This window comes from Xiphophorus maculatus, chromosome 23 (genome assembly GCF_002775205.1).
Source record: "Xiphophorus maculatus strain JP 163 A chromosome 23, X_maculatus-5.0-male, whole genome shotgun sequence".
In the NCBI taxonomy this organism is placed as follows: Eukaryota; Metazoa; Chordata; class Actinopteri; order Cyprinodontiformes; family Poeciliidae; genus Xiphophorus; species Xiphophorus maculatus.
Genome location: NC_036465.1, coordinates 29,297,827 through 29,307,600, shown reverse-complemented (window position 1 = coordinate 29,307,600; position 9,774 = coordinate 29,297,827). Strand labels below are relative to the sequence as shown.

At 37.9% G+C, this 9,774-nt stretch overlaps 4 non-coding genes across 4 annotated transcripts; 2 read left to right on the top strand and 2 right to left on the bottom strand.

Annotated features, from left to right (window-relative positions):
• Nucleotides 1-4,635: 4,635 nt before the first annotated feature.
• On the bottom strand, nt 4,636-4,707 carry trnae-cuc. Its single transcript has one exon. It is a non-coding gene; the product is annotated as a tRNA-Glu (tRNA).
• Nucleotides 4,708-9,098: 4,391 nt separating this feature from the next.
• On the top strand, nt 9,099-9,170 carry trnap-cgg. The gene has a single exon. It is a non-coding gene; the product is annotated as a tRNA-Pro (tRNA).
• Nucleotides 9,171-9,456: 286 nt separating this feature from the next.
• Nucleotides 9,457-9,528, bottom strand: trnap-agg. The gene has a single exon. It is a non-coding gene; the product is annotated as a tRNA-Pro (tRNA).
• Nucleotides 9,529-9,630: 102 nt separating this feature from the next.
• Nucleotides 9,631-9,702, top strand: trnap-ugg. The gene has a single exon. It is a non-coding gene; the product is annotated as a tRNA-Pro (tRNA).
• The last annotated feature ends 72 nt before the right edge of the window (nt 9,703-9,774 follow it).

Below are 9,774 nucleotides of genomic sequence, written 5' to 3'. Positions count from 1 at the left end.
TTGGCAGATAATTCCACAATGGAAAGACTTTATATATGGAGACTCACCAGAAAAACTAAAAAAAATATCCTTTGAGAGGAAACAATAGATAGATGGAGGATCTAAGGAAATCAAGAAGAAAAGGAAGATACAAAGTTATAGAAGAGGAAGAAATGACACAGACCTGGAAAGAAAGAAGGACAAATGGAAAAAAGATAATAAAAGACACAGGGAAAGAATGAGAGGAATGAAAGAATGGAGGTAGACTGCAAGAATGAAAGGATAAAAGGAAGAAAGGACAGAAAGGTCATACTGACCACTGAAAGCACTTTACACTACAGCCACATTCACCCATTGGGACACACAAACACCCCTGCACAAATATCAATGTGCACACTATTCAAATTTGATAGTCAATGAGCAGACATTGACATTGACACTAACCTGTGTGAAAAGTTTCTAGATATATTCCTGCATCCCCACATTGAACAGATTTTGTGACACTATGATCACTTTTACTTGTACGACCAACGGACAGAATGATCATCCATTACATGCATTTGGATAAATATCTGTACACTATGCTACGAAAGAGTGATGGGAAAAGAAAATCTGCTGTTATATAATGTTCGTAATAAGGGTGTGTTAAAAATAAATTGCACAGATATTACTCATGCAACACCTCCCAGTGACCCCGAAGCTCACGTATTTAAAGAGCAGAAGAAAGACTCGCTTGAGTTCAAACTGAATGAACAGGTCATCTGTCTCAGCTTTCTCTGACGTCTTGCATCACGATGTTCGGAGAACTTTTCAGCTTAAACAGCGAGGCATCAGCTCACTGTTACTGAAAAATAACTCGAGGTTGGACATTGTCCTGTCATTATTCTTTGGGTGGCTCAAGAGTGGGAATAACAGACATGCCATCCCACATCACCACCGCTGCGCAACCAACAAATGCATCAACCTTACAACTGTGGCACCGTGGGGGGGAAACATGACTTCAAACAGTATAAGATTTATTGCCAAGAAGCATTGCTACAGCAAGGAAGACAACGGCTGTGTTCACACTGCAGGTATAATGTGCAATTCCGATTTTTTGTGAAAGCCCAATGTTTTTGTGTGATTGTTCACACAAAAACAATCACACAATCACACATTCCCTATTATTGCCGACTTGAATATAATTTCCTAACGTGAACTGCAAACAACAAGAAAGTGTCTCGCATGTGCAGTAGAGGTCACAATAATGACAAAATACTACAAGTTAGCTTATAAGGTAATCCCCTGTACCAAGTAGCTGCCATTGGCACATTCATATAAAAGAGTCTTTTAGAACTGGTTACTGTGGTTACATAACTACCCTAAAACACAACAAAACTCCCTGTAGAGATAAATTGACTCACTGGCTATTCTCAGGTGACTGTCAGTGGTTTGAAAGCAGATGTTGAGATGAATGTCTGCCAGCAAGGAAAAAAAACAACAAAATGTTTAGAATAGGTGATGCCGACATTAACTACACCCAAAAAGAAAAAGTAATAGATAAGTTATAGATTTTCTGCCCCTGTGTTCTTACCCAACCATGCCTTTGTTACATCTGTAGTCTTATTTTGTCTTTAATATTTGCAGCTGATTACTTGCGAGCCGATTTTCCACTCAGTGGCTGTTCAAGCCAATTTCATTCTCTTTGCATCACAGATGCATTACTTTCCTTTTATCATGTTGACCTATTTATGGTGTGGAAACAGTAAAAGCTTTCCTGACATGCAACCAATGTCTTAGTAAGAATGAAAAATGAGCAAATCAAGTTTATTTTGTGCTTTTGTTAAGCAATAAATTACTTTTTGCCTTTTGCTAATAATTCTATCGTGTTTTTGGGTTGTTTCCTTGTTTACGCTTTCACTTTTTTATTTCTGTTTTCTCAGTGTTTTTCCATTTGTTCTTTTTTTCCTCCTCAGTTCCCTTCACGTTTAGTATCCTCTTTCCCTCAGCCTGCCTGTCTGGTCTCTCCTTACAGCTGCTGCCTGTAGCCAATCAGCCACCTGTTTGGTGTCCAAAGTAATGATATTTTTTTTTTTTTTTTTTTTTCGGTTTCATAATTACGATATCCTTCATCATGACCCACCGTGACCCCACTGAGCTCCTTTACTTCCTGTTTTTGTCCTGCCTTAAACTCACGCTCCATGGGAAGTTCAGTCTGTGCAGCTTTTTCATATAACCTTGTATTTAACACCGTTTCTTGTTCCTCTAAATGACATAAACTACAACGAACTGCCATCAAACATCTTCTGTTTGCCATCAAACTCAAGATAGTTGAAGTGGAAGATGGTTCTCAAGTTGACAAAAAGTCAAATATAATTTGTTGTGCAAAACTAACGTCCTCAAAACTTCATGAGCATTGTAGTGGCACCATTATGCTGTGGGAATGCTTAACTTTTGCAGGGACAGGACAGACAGAATGGATGGGAAAGATGGCTGGAGTAAAGTGTAGGATCTGTTTGGGTCTGCAGAAGACTGGGGCTGGAGGTTCACCTTCCAGGAGGACATCAACCCCAAACTGTGGCATGGTTTACACAGAGCCATACGTCACTCTTTTGAACCTTCCATGATGGCTTTTACTAACTTTGGCAAGAAATAATAAAGAACCAAGAAGAATTTGTAAATATAATGTGCAAGTCTAGTTTTTATTCATCTTTTAAAGAGGAATGATTACTTTGAATATCCATGACAAAATGGAACTAAAAATCACATTGATTTTTTTCAGCTTTTTGTTACTTTGCCTGGGAAATTTGTGCTTTTTTCATTATTTTCCTCAAAAAACAACCTCAAAACCATCTAAAGATCGAAAACAAACAGTGGCTGAACTCCACTTCCTAAGATGGCTTCCAGCATGTTTTAGATGTGCCTTTGCTTCAATACAGATGAATAATTGCATTTCCTTCTCAGCATGTCATCAAATTTTAGAGGCCTAATGATGAGTCATTCATTTAATTGATGTAAGTTGAGCCAGGGTAACAACTGACAGGTTAGATTGAAAACATGTTCCAAGGCTCTCTTCATGCATTTTGACTGAGAATAATGCATTAACCTGCCCTATTATAGTTTCTAGATTTGCATTTCCTAAAAGAATAGCTGTAATTGCGCCTTAGTGTTCGCCTTTGAGAAAGGTCACTAAAATACACTGAAATTTGCACAATAACACTGCACATAAGTAACGGAGTAAGGTTGAGCTATTTTTGTCATATCTCAGTAATCATCAGATAAAAAAAAGTAATAATAATCACCATGTTGACTTACCAGGAGGCTGAGATGAGTTCAAGGAACTGGATGATTTTAGGTTGTGTATTTTGTCAGACTTCATTTTTGCATTCTGATTGTACTCTACAGACCAAGTGTACCAGGGGTTGAGGTGTGGATCTGCTCGGCTGCACACAGACATGTGGGACATTCTGGGTCCGGGGGAGTTGACTGGACCAGGCTACAGCACATCACCTAATCAACTTCTCCTCTCCTCATGCAACGTCATGCTGTGACCCATGTCTGCACATCCGGCCCCAGAGAACAAGGGAGGACATGTGAACCCTTGTGTCATTTATTATTAAAGGCGTCTCTGTTTTGTCAGACCTGTGTAGGCCTTGATGGCCTGGCATGGAAACTCTTCACCAAGGCTGTTAATATGCAGGTGAAGTCAAAATAAAGAGGCAGACTGAGTCAATGTCTGTTGGTTGCAGAATCAGCTGATTAAATCAGCAACTTACTGTGAAGTTTGAGAAGCTGACAGGAAATTCTTGGAGCAACACAAATGCAAATCTAATAGAAGTCAATTGGCTGGAAAGAAACTTGGCTATGATCATTTGATGTGTGAAGAAACACCTAATTATTATGAACCCCTACAAAGGCTAGAAGGTTTTGCACGAATGTCATTCTACTGAAGTAGAAGTGGTATTTTTTTCCTCTTCCTAACTAACAATAAAGATGATTTCAATCTGCTGCTGCTGGGAACAACAAACAATTAAAACACGGGGCACCATTATGACACCTAAAATTTACATGATGATCTTAGTTGTTTGTTGTAGCGAGAACATGTCCTGTTTTACAAATAACACTAAAACCACTGTAGAAAATACAGTTTTCTGTTCAAATAGTTTTGTTTATATGAGCTGTGTTTGACTTCCATTTTAAACACCTCACTGACCCCTGCAAAAACTACCTTTGAGTTTCATTTACCTACTAAATGAAAAAGGTTTACGAAGTTCAGTTTTCATTGCTAATGTTTATTCCGAACAACTCCACAATGCCTCACATAAAAATGTAAAATATCTATTGAAACTGGCCTTCAGTTAGTTAGCTAGGCTTTTGTCCATGCACCGAAGGTGACTTTGACAAACAAAAGAAAGCCTTGCATTGTTTTTTGAAATTGCAAAAAGCTGTTGTTACTGTAGTGTGTTTGGCAAAAATGTAAAACATGATTTCTCCTCCTTATGTTGGAGTCAAAAAATAGAAACAGGCAATAAGCTGGTGAAAGCGCCTAATCCTGGCCACTAGTCCATCTGGAGCCTTTGTGTTTCTGGGAAGCTAGCAAGAGGTATTTGACAATCAATAAGGAGAGGGCTTAAAAACATTATCAAAACAACTGGGCAGGTGAAAAAGAAATAGACTTTCCCTGACCGGGAATCGAACCCGGGCCACAGCGATGAGAGCGCCGAATCCTGACCACTAGAGCATCAGGGATCTTTGAGTCGCTGTAAAGCTAGCAGAAGTTCTTTGATGATGAATACATAAAGAGATTTAAAGACATGATCTAAATAATGGGGCAGGTGAAAAAGACGTAGGCTTTCACTGACCAGGAATCGAACCAGGGCAGCAAGGGCGAAGAATAATAACCACTAGTTTATCTGTAACGTTTCTCTTTCTGTGTTGCTTCAAGTTGTTGACCATCAATACCAAGAGGACTTTAAAGACATGATCAAAACAACAGGGCAGGTGTAAAGGGAATGGACAATCCCTGAGTGGTAATCAAACCCAGGCTGCAGCAGTGAGCGCACCGAATCGTAACCACAAGTCCATCTGGAATCTTTATGTCTCTGTGAAGCTAGCAAGAGGTCTTTGACGATTAATACCAAGAGTGCTTTAAAGACATAAGCAAAACAACATGGCAGGTGAAAAGGAACAGAACATTCCCAGTCAGGGAAAGTCCGATTTTCTAGACCTCTGAGTATCAAAATCATACTAGTACAAATCATACAAATCAAAATTAGCTAGTGTAGCCTCGTGAGTGATTATCTTTCTAGTAGATAAGTGGTCAAGCGCATCTTCTTTCACAGCTATGGTCCCCCATGTCCAGTGCACTGCTCGCTTTTAGCAGAGTTGAACAAGTACTCAGGGGTCTGAAGATGATGTAATTGCTTTTACTGAAAAACACAAGTATACAGAATGACATTGATTTATTTTCTCATTTTAATTTGACATTTCAAAAAGTTTGTAAAGTTTATCATGCTTTAAATATTGATCAAGTAACTGCTGCTGAAACAGTAGGGTGGATAACTTTGAGTTAGCTTCTATTAGGACACAGGATGAATCCTGCTTCTGTGTTGGTCAATGTTGTTGTGTGTTTAATGTCAAAGTTGAAGAAACAGTTTTGCTTAATGTTATGCAGTCAGTATGAGGCAGAGATGAAATGTCTTTTCCAGACTCCATTTTTTTAAGTTAAATTTATGTTTTGATAAATAAAATACAGACATGTTACTAAAATGCAATGGAAAAATGAAAGGTAATTTCCTCATCCCAAGTTATGATTAACATACAATACAGAGAACCTGGTCGCATATGTGTGCTGTTAAAGTTTTACTATACAAAAAGTAAACATTAAGATGGCACCCCCATTGACATATACTAAAACGGAAAACTAACTCACAAGTAACTGTTCATAAACATACAGGAGTTGGTTTTGAGTCAATAATTATTTCAGATAAACAAGTAGTTTCATTGTCAGATCTTTTAAAAATTCTTTTATACTTCTTTTTTTTTAATTTGCTTTGAGGAAGGTATTTTTGGCAGAAGGCAATTATTATTATTATTTATTTATTTACTTTTTTTCTTACTAGAGAACTGTTAATATTTTGTCATTGTAAGATAAGCAAAGCAATCCAACATTGAATTTGTCCACTGAGTCAATTCAGACGGCTTGGTTGTTGGTTTGTTGACCGTTTGGAGAGACGTGTGAGGAAAGAGAAAATGAAATCGGTGGCTGAACCTGCTTGCTCAGCCCTCTCCAGGGATTCCCAGGCGCATGGGCCGCGGTCAGCAAGGTCTGCTCACCCTGAGGGCAGTGATGAGACCTGACAGTGATCTGACCAACAATATCTTTCCACGGAGCTGCACTGCAGGGCACACAGCTCTACACACGGTGATGGGATTGTACACGCTTAAAATCACAAATACGTTTGGTAACAATTACTCACACACCCAGAGCCAGTGGTTTGAACATTATGGCACTAATGTGATTGGTACACAACATGCTTCAGGCAAGGAACTCTGGTCCTGAATAGCAGACAGCTATGTGGTCTGGTGGCTCCTTTTATTCTCTGAAGTTTTATGGATCTATGTCATGTTTTTTTTTTTTTTGTTTGCTTGTTTTTGTTTTTTTGGTAAAACATGACATTTTTATGTACCAAATTAAACTTGGAGTTGAATGTAGAATGGCATTATTTTGAAGTTTAGCTGAAGAGAGGTTTACTTCTATAAAAACTATGCCAATTTGTTCTAATTGCAATGGTGTCGAAAGTACTCAAACAATGTACTTAAGTAAAAGTACAAATACACAGACAAAAATGTACTCTAGTAAAAGTACCACATTAACATTTTTACTTGAGTAAAAGTAAAAAAAATACTGCTTTACTTAAGTATAAAAAGTAAAAGTACTTGCTGAATGCATACCTAATCGCTAATACAATATCATTAAGTGTACCTATCAGATTAAATTTTAATACATTAGTAATGTGCCATTTTAATGAACAATGCCACAGATAAAACATGTTTTTATTGTGTTTACTCTCTGTGACAGTTTAAACTTAGATATGTGATTCTATGCATCATAATTTCAGGGATGGAAACATTTTGTCTCCTGTCATAGCATGAACTTCCCTTTTTTGCCACTAATCTGATGTTTGTAATTCAAGGTTTACTCTTGACTTTACAGAGTTTGGAGACTGTTTTGTTTTGGGACATGCTCTCTGTGTAGCTCAAGGATTGTGAATTAAATGAACTGGATGAACAGAAGTGATGTCTTGTTAGATGGGGTATATGTATACTTTTCTCAAGCTAATCCAAAGACCTGAGCATCTTGTAAGTAAAATATTTCTCCAGCTTGTTTTCAAGGTCACCTTATTTTCTTTTTTTTTTTTTTTGGTGTAATAATGATCACTTAACTTATTCTCCACAGATTCCCCCATGCAAAACAGCCTAACTCTGGCAATCCATATCCTGCACACACAGGTACTGGGATTCTGCCAACTGGTTTAGAATTATTCTTTTGCTCTTGACTCATACAGATATGAATAAAATTACTATTCATTTACAGACGACTGTTTTTGCCAATATAACCATATAATAAGCTACTGTGTTTCTCTCAGATGTTTTTGTAAGAGGTTATTATAACTCATTTTGACACCACATAAAAAAGTCTTATCAATGCATTTGTAATAATAGCCTAATATGAATTATTAATGAATGAACTAAAACAGCAAATATGAAATGTTTTTCCTGTAACTTGTATTTGCCACTTCCTGGCTGCTGCAGCAACTCGGTACAGCTGAGTGTGAAGCATTTTATATAGTTTCTTTTGGTTAAATTACTCCCTCTGCAGTTCTAGGAAAACTTTATCAAAACTCTTGAATGTTTTACAATAAACACCTTTTTACACACACATGCGCGCACACGCACACACACACACACACACACACACACACACACAGAGAGCACTGGGTGCTCATTGGGAGGATGGAGGTGTCGTGTTGCTCTGTCATGATCAGGAAAATGCTTCTGGCATCACTTAGCATTAATCACATTCTAGGCTGAATGGATGGATTATGAAAACACACTCCCTCACACACATTCACACAGATTCAAATGATAGATGAAACCCACAGAGGCTGGAACGCTTTCAAAAATCACTAGAGAGGGAGGAGTGCAGGGGCTCTGTGCACGCTACAGAAAGGGCAAGAGAGACAAATATGCTCCCAGAGTGATTTAAACACACGTTTGTATTTCAAGTTTATATTAGCGACTTCCTTTGATTTCAGTAACTGCATGTATGCCTAACTCTATCACTTACACACACTTATTACCAGGATGTTCCTAGCCTTAACCTCAACCTAAACTTAATTCATACGTCTAATTCAGAGGCATTGAACTCATTTTCATTTTGGGCCATATCAAAAATCGGAATGTTCTTAAAGGGCCGGATGTGACAGAATGTATTGATAAAACCCATTAAGGTTTTAAAAATATCAATAAATAACTGTTTCAGCATTCAATAAGTGCTCCTTTAAATTAAATAATATTTAACATCTTTTCACACTGATCAGTCCATCCAGGATTTTGTGATTGTTTTGGTGGGGTTTATTTGCAATCAAAGATTTTGTGGTGCTAATTTAGAAATGTTTCGAAATGATTTTTATGATATCTGCGCTAATGTATGATGTTAAATGTAACTTTTTATTAATTACTTTAAGACAACAATAATGATTTACAAAACATACTCACAATTTGAGATGTTGATGCAGTGATTCTGACTTTTACAGTGGACAATGACATAGACCTCTGGCGCCGCATGTAATTCATAGAAAGAAAATAATTTGATACTTATCAACAAAGAAATTATATTATCATGAGTGCTATCACAAACTTGCAATTGCCCCTTCAAAACAGCCCTTTTGTGATACTTCCCAAAAGGGGATAATGAATAATGAATCACTTTAAGACACTTCTCGCGATAAAGGCTAGTATGTACTCTTCGCAATTGGGTGCACTACGTACAAGTGTTCGTAGCGGCTCTTGGACTAGATGGCTTGATGTTAAAACTGGTTCTACCCTCACAAAGTTACAAGTTGTTCTTTGTGGGTGGCTCGTTGGTCTAGGGGTATGATTCTCGCTTCGGGTGTGAGAGGTCCCGGGTTCAAATCCCGGACGAGCCCGGCAAACTAATAGATGGAGCTCAAATGAAGAAAAGGACGTTTTCCGAAAAAACTCACAATCGGATTTTTTGGTTAAATTTTCCTAGAGGTACTGTCGAGAACAACACAGGACTCTTCCCCAATCTGTACTGCATGGTATTAAAATGATTTAACGTTCAACAACAAAGAAATGAACAAACAAAATGGCTTCCTTCAAACATAAAACCAGATCTCTTGTAATATATTTGCAAGTCTTTCAATACAATTACAGATAGGCACTGCAGGGATTACCTACAGATGGTCCAAGGGGCTCGTCCGGGATTTGAACCCGGGACCTCTCGCACCCTAAGCGAGAATCATACTCCTAGACCAACGAGCCGCTTGTGTATATAATAATCTACTCAAACGCTGTCTTGTACTATTTGGATTGATGAAAAAGCTAGTCCTACTGTCGCTTCCTAACAAGTAATTTTAAGCATGTGGCTCGTTGGTCTAGGGGTATGATTCTCGCTTTGGGTGCGAGAGGTCCCGGGTTCAGATCCCGGACGAGCCCAATTAATTACTTTAAGACAACAATAATGATTTACAAAACATACTCACAATTTGAGATGTTGATGCAGTGATT